Source organism: Kryptolebias marmoratus, linkage group LG14 (genome assembly GCF_001649575.2).
Source record: "Kryptolebias marmoratus isolate JLee-2015 linkage group LG14, ASM164957v2, whole genome shotgun sequence".
Taxonomy (NCBI): Eukaryota; Metazoa; Chordata; class Actinopteri; order Cyprinodontiformes; family Rivulidae; genus Kryptolebias; species Kryptolebias marmoratus.
The window spans coordinates 13,987,681-14,000,441 of NC_051443.1; positions in this window are offsets into that span (position 1 = coordinate 13,987,681).

Here is a 12,761-nt window from a genome sequence, read left to right on the forward strand (position 1 = left end):
CTTCCACGAGAGTCGCCCTTTGTGTGAGCTAACGCATAACCAGGAAAGTGTTACAATATTTTCAACAAACGAGCTAAAACCAGAAAAACCTCCGGTTCAAAAGTGGTTTCGTCCAATCAGCGATTTCTCAGGTCTCCCACTGGGACCTACCTTTTCCGGTTTGTTAATGTAATTGCGTTTCTGTTTTTTGTTTGCGTGCTTCGTCATTTTTTTGCGTGCTTCGTTATTTGTTTGTGTGTTTCCTTTTTTGTTTGCGTGCTTCGTCTTTTTTTTGCGTGCTTCGTTTTTTGTTTGTGTGTTTCCTTTCTTGTTTGCGTGCTTAGTCTTTTGTTTGCGTGCTTCATTAATGTTGTTGTGGTTTGCACTTCAGGGCCACCGTAATTTAGACTATAAAAATGTTCGAAAATTACTCATACATAAAGATCAGTGGAGAAATATTAATATTCATTTTATGTTATGATTTTTTTTTTTTCTTGTCATGATGACAGGGGAGGCTCTGCCTCACCTGCCTCCCCTGACCGCACGTCCCTGTTGGGTTGTCCAACCGTTGGACCCAAACAGCTGCAGCTCTGTTCCCTCCCATCCTAAAATGAGCTTGGGTTGAAACTCTTGTGTGAAAGTATGGCAAGCGATAAGCATCCCTTCGGGGAAGTTTCGGCCCCTCATTCTGATCAGTTTTCTCCTCATCCCTGTGAACTTTACTCGCTGTATTTGTTTGAAAGTTGACGGATCAGCTGCTGTTGGAGCACAGAGCTGAATCCTCACTAGAGGGATGGCACCAAAAGGCACCAATTAGCAGCATGATGATGTTTCCATGTGCTTGTGGCCTGGCCAGCTCCGTCTGCGCGTGTTATAAAAGGCAAAACCATAAACATAGAATTAGACAGCGCAGGCCCAGCAGCTCTTGGGGTCACAGACTCTCCCCTCCTGCGGCTTCCGAGAGCAACGGTGTGATATAAACAACACCGGCCAGCGAGCTGTTATTACTGAACATGCGGGCTTCGTAAAGGGCAGCTGATTATTTGTGCTTGTCAGCGTGTGGAGTTCATCAGGCCAGCGGCCCCTGGCGCAGCGCTCCTCTGCCGCCCTGCTCCCTTTCTTCTCGGGCTGAACGGCTGCAGGAGATGCTGTAGGTGTGGGAGAACGATCACTGTGAGCTGCAGAGAGAAACCAAGTGGGTGGAAGCGATTGAGCGTGTCTTTGTGTAAAATACACACACACACACACACACACACACACACACACACACACACACACACACACACACACACACACACACACACACACACAAGGACACACATTGGAGGCAAGCAAACACACTGAGACCGGCTCCGGCTCGGTGAGCTTTCTCACCAGCAGGTGGGGGCAGCAGACAGTTCACAGGGCTGCTGCGCGCTGAGCAACCAAATATGCAATAAGTGGCAGATCTAATGTCACCTACATGTATGAGGGTGGATTAAACTGATTTAATAACTAAATCAAGAGAACACTGCTGCAGCAACAAGTGGCCAGGCTGAGAAACTAAGTATTCTGACTGAAAAAAACATGTTTAAAAACGCTTTAAGCAGAAGATTGGTGCCTCATCAGAAAATATCCATCCTGTCAGAAGATGAAACTATGATGTTCTTTGTGCCAGCTGCTTGTTTGAAAAATAATTTCACGTTAAATAGAGAACATATTAGGAGGAACACATTTTGTAGAATGGAATAAAGCTTTATTCGTCCCCCAGCAGGAAAATTCACACAGTTGCAACAGCAAAAAACAAAATAAAAACAAAATTGTATAACATAGCAATGAAAGAAATTTTCAAGTCAATTCAAAAAGTTGCAGACATTTACATACAAGTAGAAAAAAAATAGAAAATTGAAAAAACAAAACAAATGAAAAAAACAATATTAGTGAAGATCCATAAACTGCTGTAATTGTTTTCACAGAATATAAACATTAGAATGAAGTGAAGACATGTCCAGCATTAAGAACAGTTGAATAAGAACATATAAAGATTTTTTTTTTTACTTTTGTCAAAAAACAAACCAACAAACAAAAACAAACTTTTATTAGATTTGCATTACTGGCCTGTTGTTTCAGATCTAAATATGGATGTTTTAGATTCAGTTAAGGCTGCAAAAAATTAGTTATAAAATTGATTTACTTATATTTGACCAAATAAGTGAAGAAATATTATCCTAAACTAACAATTAAATATCTATCAAAATGCTTTGGTTCACAAATGCATTTTTTTTTGTCCATCAAAATACTCCAACCCCCCAAATAAATCATTTTGATTGTGTAAATTTTACAGTTCAATTCTGAATAAAGATGGGATTTTGTGTAAAATGTCATTTTAAACTGAATGCAGTGGTTTGCAAACCTCATAACCCCATATTTTATTCACAATGGAACATAGTAAACATATCAAATGTTGAAACAAAAAATTCAGTTTCTTGAAATTAATAAGGTAATTTTGATTTTATGGCAGAAACACGTCTCTTAACCACAGTCTAACAGTATAACACGCCCCTGACCCCACTTTCTTTGAGATGTGTCGCTGCCATAAAATTCAATTTCCCCAACTTTCTTGTGGAATTGGGATTTTATAATAAAACAAACAAAAGCTGCCACTGTAAAAAAAAAAAAAAAAGTATTGTAAGTTAACAGACTGTCAGCAGGGCTGGAAATAGATTATTGTATTTTCTTTTTTAGATTTGGAAAAACATTGTAGCAAGAATAAAACACAAAGCTGTAATTTTATTTTTAAGTATTCTTCATTGCTTTGTCCTTCAGCCTGTCTCTGCAGAATCTGAGGTTGTGGACCCCCTCCCTCTGTCCTCCCACTGTCCTCCCCTCTGCAGCCTGACGCTCCCCCTGCTGCTGAGCTGCGGTAGAGCGGCGGACAGTCCGAGGAGCAGGTTGACAGCTCTGGGCTGTGTTGTGTGAGCCCGCCTGCCTGCTTTGGTGAGCACCCGTTGAGTAGGTGGGTCTGCTGGAAGGGAGTGGGAGAGGTGGGAAAGGGGCAGATGGAACACAGAAGGAAGTTCACCAGCGACACTCCGAGTGTCAGAAAAGTAGAGAGGCACGGCGAGGGAGGGGATGGGGAAAGGGGCCCCGTGGGGGTGGGGGGTGGGGAGCGAAAGGTAGAGAACTGAAGAAGCAAAGGAGGGCAGGGATGCAGGGAGAGCAAGAGCGCGAGGAGGGAGGTGAGAGAAAGCGGCAGAGTCGGGGTGAGAGAAGTGTCAGGTACCAGAGGGAGAGGTGAGAGGGATGTGACAAGCAGCAGGGGCTGAAGGGAGGGTGACAGGTAGGGATGGAGGGTTTGGGGAGGGAGAGTGATAGCAGGTGGAAGATGGAGGGAAGAAACTCTGACCTTCAAAAATAGTTTGATGGTTGGCTGTGAGGAAACAAAGGAACTGAGATCCTCTCTTGTGTCACATACTGATCACTAACTCCCTGTAAAAATCCTACCTTTAGTTAGCATAATTCACAATAAACCACAGCCTCCAAATGTTTCTCAAGAGAGAGAAAATATAAAAAATATAACGTCACAGAAGCGTCATAAAACCGTCATCAGAGGACGATCATTCCTGTGTTCTCTCCTGTCATTAAGCAAACATCATTCCTCCATAATCTGATTTATGTGATAAAGTAACTTGAATAGTAAATAAGGCTTACCTCATTTGAAAACTAAAATTAAAAAGTGTTGAAACATTGTAGGCAAAGTTAATGTGGGAATGAAGTGAAAAATAACAAGAGAACTGAAACGCGCCATCATAACCTTGCATCGTAGCTGTCAGTGGTTTTAATGTTTTGGCTCACTGGTGTTTTACATCTTGAACTTTAAGCTAATCGAGAATAATATAAAATTCAAATTTCCTTGTTGACATCATTGTGCAGTGAAACATTCAAGCATAGGTCCATTTTAAGGAGGAAAACTATCCATAAAACCATCCCAGACCTGTGAGCTCATGTAACCACACCACAAACAGACAGAATACAATGTCATCCATTTGTGTAAACCTATTAAACCAACTTTTTTTTGTTGTATGAACATCTGTGACAGAGACTGATGGCATGTTTACTGTGTTAGATTTTAATTAAACCTCTCCCCCGTGTCAGATGCATTATGCTATTCTAGTCTCTCATTTAAAAGTCGTGCAGCGGCAGAGAGACTGGAGAGACTGAATTCATATGAGGACAGAAGGAAATTAAATAAAGGTGAACTGTACTTGAAGATCTGTTGCAAGGCTCCAAGTTAAGCATGAGAAAATGTAAGTTTTTGGCAGAAATTGAAAATGATTCAGGGTTTCTGGACATTAGGGGCTGCAGCCAAAACGGGCAGCGTCACCTACGGCATGTTTCTGGGTTCAGGAATCTCCCTGAGAAGATGGCGTGATGACTTCACTGCTCTGGCCGGAGTGTGGCATGTTCCCACTTTTAAAGAAAATCATTTAAACTGCTGCGATACAGAAAAGAGACATTTGCCTTCAAACCTAAACAGAGGCTAAATAATTGCACTTTCTGCTAAAAACATCATCACACCTCCGTGCCATCATCACATACTTGTTCGCTGCTGCATTAACGAATTCCTAAGTGAATTGAACAGAAATCAAATCTACTTCCTGTCTTGGAAGACGTCCAGTCGCTTCCTATTTACACGCAGAGGATTTCCCTGACCTTCAGGGACGCAGACGGAGGCAGGTTTGCTGCTTCTCTGTCTGCCTTGTATTTCCTTTTCAATCTACGGAGCCGAGCCACTCGCATGAGCATGTTCGCACACGCCCTCTATTGAAAAGACCACATTCTTGAGAGAAATAGCGTACCACAGAAAGAGAGGGTTACAATTTGAGTCCAAATTGGTCTTCTTTATCAGAGAGAGGGAGATTTATGAGCTGCTTGAGTGGCTGCACCTTAGGTTTCACTTTCCATCATGGCCGCACTTGAGCGCAGTAATTTCCTCTCGGTTATAAGCAGTAGTGCTCCTATACCAGACACCTGGGAGGACTCCCTTTACCAGTGGGGCTGTGAGCAAGTTAAATACTAAAGTACCAGCTCTAATTACTTTTATGTCATAAGTAGGATTGTTCACTAACAGCTTTTCATTGTTGTAGCCCCGTGGCTAACACTCATTTTATTATGGTGGCAATTATTTTACCACCATTCCCTGCAACACAAATCCCATCAGTCATTGCCTTACTTTTGAAGCAGTGGCTCATGGGAGTTTTAAGCAGATACTTTTCTAACGTCCTATAGCGGCTAGCTGTCCTGTGATGCCAACGGTAGCCTGTACGCAAACAGGAACAACAAGAGATTTGATTTCTGCCGCGTTATTTTTATTTACGTCTCACAAAGCTGCAACGGACAACGTCTTTGTTAGCATCGCTGCATATGACACCGAGCGCTAATGCCTTTAAATGTTTAAAATGTTTTGTAATTACCCTCCAAGCAGCGGCAGATGTACAGGTTTTTGTCTTAGTGTGGCAAAGGTGTAGCACGAGATTCCAGCAGGAGTGCAAAGTTTTACTTGTAGACCTAAATTTAAGCATTTAAGGGTTTTGTCTATGACCACAAATGATACAACTTTACTGGGTGTGATCTGTCAGCAGCTTCATGTTTTCCCCCAATTTAATGGCGAGTCACAAACATTGCATTGACACTGATGGGGACATTTCCAGATTTGTTGGCAGGTAAAACCATTTAGAAGTTCAAAAGGGGTGTGTGCAAATTCTAAATCAGCGTGTTAGTATATAGATTAAAGTTCTGCACATTGTTCAAAATGTACAAAATTATGTTAACTAGCCTACAAATTGGGTGGCAAGATAATTTTTTTCCAATGGCAGCTGCCCCTTTCCGCCACCCCCTAGAACTGCCTCTGAAGCCGAGAAAGAACACGCATGGAAATGTATTTTTATGACTTTATCTCAAGATAATGACTTTTTTTCTTGTTATTTTGAGGAAGGGAAGCTTGTTTTTAGGGATAACAGTCATTTTTTTTAATTTTAGCTTAAAAAAGCTAGTTTCCTGGTGGTAACTAACATAATTTCTAAATCACAATTAAAGTAAAGGTGTACTTCTTTATTAGAAGTCAGGGCAGGTCGCCGATCCAGGCTGAAAGTGTCAACATATTATGATCAACCTATTAATGTTACAGATGATCATAGCTGTGCTGACAGGGAGTCTAAATGTGTAACATGTGAACCACTCATTCTCACACAATAATCATCTTATCTCGACAAAACAAAGCTTTTAAACTCCTTGTCGGTTTTAAAAATAGCTCAGAGTTAATTAAGTAAAAACATGCAAATGAACACCATAGCAACTCAGCTTCAACAGCTCACCTGCGTGACATCAGTGCGCAACCGAACCATCACGGTAGTGCTCGGTTTGTAGCTATTAATTTAGTCTCCTAAAACCGCCAACACAAAAACTGCCAATTATCATTAAACAGTTTCTTCTCGCTCGCTTGCAAAAGTAGCGTGGTGTTTAGCACACTGTACATTTTGTGTTTTTTTTCTACATCTGAATCAAACTTTAGATCTTGGTTTCTTGTTGCTAAGTCACTCTTTGGCTTTTATTTTTTATTTTTTGCCTCATAGTCGCAGAAATAAACAGCTCTACGATTCCCATTCTTTTCTCGACAAACTGGGAGCAGTAAGTCGAAATAGCCATGACGCACACATTTAAACGCGAACAGCAACATGAGGACTTTTAATTAAGAAATTTTTTTTAAAAAAACTAAAAAAAAAAATTGGTTCAGAAAAGAACCGCAGTGTCTCAGCCTTGTGTGGGATGTAGTTTTAGTGGGCATGAACACTTTATAACCAGACACCCTCCCTCCATTTCTTTTTTTTCCCCTTTCCTTTCCAGACAAGAAGACACAAATAAACACACACACACACACACACATGCAGATGTTGTATTGAATAGTTTTACAACCCTTCTCTGGCCAGAAGGCACCTTTGTGCTATCACTGTATATGCTGCACAGTTCAGACGAGGTCATTAAGTGGGCTGACACTTCTGGCTTTTGACATGAATACACACACACACACACACACACACACAAAGGGGGTGAATGATAAACACAATGTAGCTTCATAATGCAGGGAAACACTCATGGGAAAGCAAGTTAGTTCAGACGAAAAGTTACTTTTCTCTCAGAAGGCAGTGTAGCAGGCCTTCGTTCGCATCAGCAGAAACTGTGAGACCAACCTTTGCATTTTGCAATCAGTCTTTCAAATCCAGATTTGAAATCTGTACATGATTGTAGGCAATTACACGGCTCACTTTGCTTAAAGAAAGAAAAAACAAAGACTAATAAATGTGCGAGCAGTGTGAGTGTGGTTGACCTGTGGTCGTCATTCTGAAGGGAGTTTGGGGGTTTCATTGAAGTGGTGGCTAAAGTAGTGATAGGATCGAGAGCAGGACGTTTTTCAGTTTATCTGCTTGTGGGTGGAAATGGTTTCGGTGACCGCCCCCCTCCCACATGCACCGAGGTGTGGTGCTTTCTGGATCTGGTGTGTGCTGCATGTACGGGGTGTGGGTTTCTCTCTCCCACCCCCCGCCCCACCGCGCTTTAACGTTCGTGTTTTGTAGGGGAGGGCGGCTCGTATATGCTGACACAATGAAGCAAACAGGCTGATTGTTGTCCTTTTGCCAGTAATCGCTGGGCCCGATTCTTTGGACAGTCTGTGTTTGTGTGTCTGATGGTGACTCATGCTGGAACATGCTTGCATTTTTATATTTCTAACTTTTCTAGTCAGTCACGTTCTGTGCGTTGGCAGCTTCAACATCCTCACAAATACACAATCATCAGGTTGAAATGAGTCTAATAATCCAAAGTTTTTATCATGGCAAACATTTAACACATCTTGAAGACACTTTCTTTAGAGTTAATTCCCGTAAATTCCTTTCAGTGGGTATTCCTTTACATACAGTATCTTAGCTCTACAGCAAACCTTTCTTCAAATTCTATACTTTCTTTTGGCTTATCTTTTTGTCCTGAGTCCTCTGAGGTCACGGCCCTCTGTTAATCTTTGACAATAAAATAATATTTACATCCTTGAGAGCCCTCCTGGCTTGCAGTCATAAAGAGGTTTTTCATTACTGTGTGAACAAGTTTCCTTTTTTTAATTATTTTTTTTTTTCAGTCCGAGCGCCCAGGGTTTTGTTACATATTTGTCGTTTTCAGCCTCATTATTCGCTTCTACACTTACAAGGTCACTTCACCTTCCACTGGCAGATCAGTCCCACTGCCAGGGTTTGACGATGAGCAACACTGAAACAAAGCAAGTCAGATTTACGAGTTTATTTTCAGCCTTCTTTCTCTTTTCAGAGTCAGCATTTTTACACACAGGTCCTTCGTTTCTGTCACAAACTTATCAAAATTAAAGGCCATTTTTTATAGGATCTAATGCATATCACCCGTCGCCTCTCACGTCTGACTTTTAAACTTGCATCATATTAAGATGAAAAATGACAGCATTATAGTTGTTTCGGTCAAACCTTGTAAGTGACATTATGTGCAAATAACACAACTTACACTAGAGTATAACTCACTTAATCCCAATTTTCAAATACTTACAAAAAATGCACATGATGCAGAAATTTTGCATTATTTTCAGTTACTCTGAGAAATCTAAACATAGGCAATTTTTTTGCACAATAAAAGCCAAACATTGCTGTTGACAAAGAAAAACATGATTAAAAAAACAGTAAATTAGTCAATATAATATCTATCCCTTTTTTAAAAAATCAGCCTGCATACCTAATTAATTATCAAGTAGGAAAACAAAGATACAGCAGCAGCTGCTACAACCAGCTTACTGTAACCTAAAGTTTAGTAATTTAGGCAAAAATGCTCCTCTATATATTATTTTTAAGAGCACCATTTTTTTCATGGCTGTTAAATACATTTTTTATTTAAGTTAAGCAATTATTATTATCATTTGTTGGACAAACATAAAAAAGTTGGTATCAGCTTCCGCCATAGAAAAACTCCTATTTTATCAAATCTAAACATGACAGTGACTTGGTATCTTAAAATGCTTATTAATTATGTGATTCTGCTTGATAAATATTTGGGGCATGAGTTTATTTAGTTGATGCTAGTTCATTACAAATTGTCAATGCAAATAGTCTTGTGCTTCTAAACTGTGAAACCTTTGTTAAACAAGTAAACAACAATAATCCTTTTCTGATCTGAAACTCCAAAATATAAACTAAAATAGAAAACTGAAATGAAAATAAAACAAATAAGTAAAGCTGATTGCAGTTTGGTTGGTAGGGAGGCCAATAAAATTAGAGAAATATTTCTTTGACTCAGGGTTTTATAGAGTGTTTTTAGTAGCGGCGAGCGGGCAGCTGCAGGCCGAGTGGCTGTTGTGGTGAAAACGCCAGCAGTCAGGAGTCCCTTTTTTTCATGACCTGTTTGTGTAAGGAGCTCTGCTGACACCAACATTTGTGTGCGTACGAATACACTCGTGCACGGACACACCCATGTGCTTAAATACATAGACTGTACAGACACACTCAGAAACATGTGTCCCCATGTGGACAGGAATGTACAGATGATCTGGTGTGTGTACAGATGTATATGGACACGCATGCGCCTCGACACACACTCACACACACACACACTGCAGATGCATGGTTTTTATTCTAGGAGTGTGTCCCTCCCTGATGATGAGGAGCGCTGCTGGCGGAGCTGACCAATCCAAGTCATTCTACAGTTGATTTACTGTCCCACCACCAGTCCACCACCGTGTAATTACCCCAACACACACACACACACACACACATTTAGACACACACCCGTACATAGCTACAAATACAGTCACACAGCACAAGCATACACTTTTTATAAATTCATGTACACGTTACTCAGAAACAGAAAAATAAACAAAAAAATTGCACAAACACATGAAACACATCAATTAACACATGATTTGTTCTGATTTACTTCCTTTTGCAGATTACTTCTTGTAACTTCACGTGCTTTTCTACTTGCAAACATACATTTATGTTCATTAAAACTTGAATAAATCACAAAGTTAGTCCCATCACAGTTGTTAAATCATTTTATAATCAAGATTGTTGTGACAGTTTCACATAATTGCTCTAATTGTTTTTGTGTATTTGTATATACAGCTAGGTAAACAAAACAAAAAAACCAAACCACATGATAAGGTTGGGAATATCTGCCACGAACATTGATTTGTTTGCAGAATAAAACAGAACAGGAATCCTATTTTTATATTATGACTTCAATATCTATTGCTAGTATATTTTTAAGAAAGTATACAGTAATTTTTTTAAACTGAAGTGTTTTTAAGATTTCAAAATTCATTTTAGAAATGAGGTTTTATTAAGCAAACCTTTATGCCTTTGTGATTTTTGCATTACATGCAAATTGCAGCCAAAATACTATGGAATTCATGTGAGAAGTGGCTCAGGCTGCAGCGGAAATATTAACGACGATACAGTTCTATGTAAATAAGCATGTAATTTGAAACTGATGGCTGTGTAAAGTTTTATAAAATAGTGTTTTGATTGTGGCCTGGCTCGTGCTCTCCGTTAGCTTGTTGGTCTGGTAAAAAATAAACTGTTCCTCCAAACTAAGATTGGTTAAAGCGCTATCTGCAACAGGTAAGATATTAACTGTTCCTAACCTTTCCACAGAATCCTCACTTTGAAACGGCTGGAATATCCCTTCAACCAGAGGCAATTATTCCACTCTGATTTTGTTTTGCATTCCATTTCTTTTTATCTCCTGTATTTGAAGATACAGTCGTCTATTTCCCAGCATGCACTTAGTGGATAGCAGGTCAAAAGAATGGGCAGACACTATCCATCTTCATACATGGCAGAAATCTACTGTTTACATGCATTTTGTCCACAAAGGAAGAATTATGGCAGAGATTTTTTAACCCATAATAATATTTTTTATTACTTTAAACAACTTAAAACAAGTTTTCACTTCACTGTACTGCTCATGATCCTGTTGCAAACAACTGCTCCACTGCAGACTTTTCCTTTTCTGCTCATATAATTTTGCTCTTGTAGTCGGTTGAGTCTGCCCGCCTGCCCCGGTCCGATTTGACGCTCTCAAACCTGCAATTGTATTCAAGGCCAAATATAGGGGAGGGAATGTTAGGGTGGGCTGTCTATGTGTCACACAACAAAGCTTCACATAAGGGTGTTGCCCTCTGCCTTACATCCTCCCACCTAACCGCCCGGCCTGGCCAAGTTGTTTGCATGGAAATGCGTGTGTGTGTGTGTGTGTGTGTGTGTGTGTGTGTGTGTGTGTGTGAGTGAGTGAGTGAGTGAGTGCAGTGAGGTCCAAGCTCTTCCCACCCTCCTCCTCTCTGCTGGTGAGACAGACAGATTCCTCCCTACTCCTTTTTTCAGCTTTATTTGTAGATGTTCTGAAACATTCATATCCTGTCCCCCCTTCAGTGGGATGGAGCAACAGTAGAGCTTTGCAGATTATCTTCAAATTCTGCTCAGCATTGTTAATTGTTAATAAATTTTTTTTCCGAGCCCAGTGCGATAAATACCACCAGCGAAGCACCAGCTCCTCAATAGGGGTTGTGATCTGCACAAAGTTACAAGCTGTTGTAAGGCAAGAATTGGATGTCCCCTATTATTACACGGGAGAGGAAAAAAAAGGCAGCCTGTAATGTTGAGACACGGATAGGAAGATGATTATGGTTTCTGTCCGAGGGCATCCCGATTATACAACCGCAAAAACCCTGTGCTGAGTCACGTAGGTCAAGATAGGAAGTGAGTAAAAAACACAGAATCAGAGGGCTGGGCAAAACCTGCTCTGAGATTATTCACCATATAAACACATAACGTGAAGTTTCTCACATCGTTTGTCTTTGCTCGGTTTTTCCAGTTGTTTCTAAGAACACACTGTGGATTCATTTTACTGGGCTTAAGGATGTAGTTTACATTTTTGTTTCTCAAGAAACATGACAGCAGTTTATGATATGGCTCTCATTCACACTCTGAAACCAAACATAGAAAAAGGTTCTCCTAAACTATATCAAATAGTGCAGTTTGAGTAGTTTTCCTGATACATTTCCGAAATGCAGGTACGCACTCAATGTAAACAAAGCACTCAATCCGCTGAAAACCAGACGGAAGCTTGAGGCACGTATTGATCTACATTAGGCTGGCTGTAGTCTGTGGAGGTAAACAAATGTGGCGGAGCTGGAACAAGCTCAGAATTTGTGCAAAGATGTTTAGGTGGAAGTATGTCAGCTCATCCAACAGGTCCCACTCCTCCCACTCCACGCTCCCTTTTTTCTACACAATGAGACATCAGGGTAATTTGTCTGACGAGCAGGGAGGCACATGGTCCAGCCCGCGCTCCGGTGCCCCTCCACCCCATGATGATACTCCTCAAATATGCAGCCCTACGTGAAGGTGGCTACACCTGCGACTCACCTGCGCACTTCCACACCCTTGAGATTACCCTCACCCACCCTTCAGAGCCCAGCCCGCACTCACACACTGTACGCTTACAGGCCGCTGATACCAACGGGAGCAAAGGGAGGGGGAGGAAGAAGGGTGGGGGGGGGTGTTCAGCCAAGGCTGAGGTGCAAGACGCCGCCCGCGCGCTTTAATTTTCACCTCCCCCACCACGAGCCTCTGCAACTGGTGACACGAGCGGCCTCCCGCTGCCCGTCTGTTTTCTCCCCTCCGGTCTGCCCTGATGATTCCCGTCTCCTCGACTTCCCTGCCATGTCTGCAGGGCCGTGC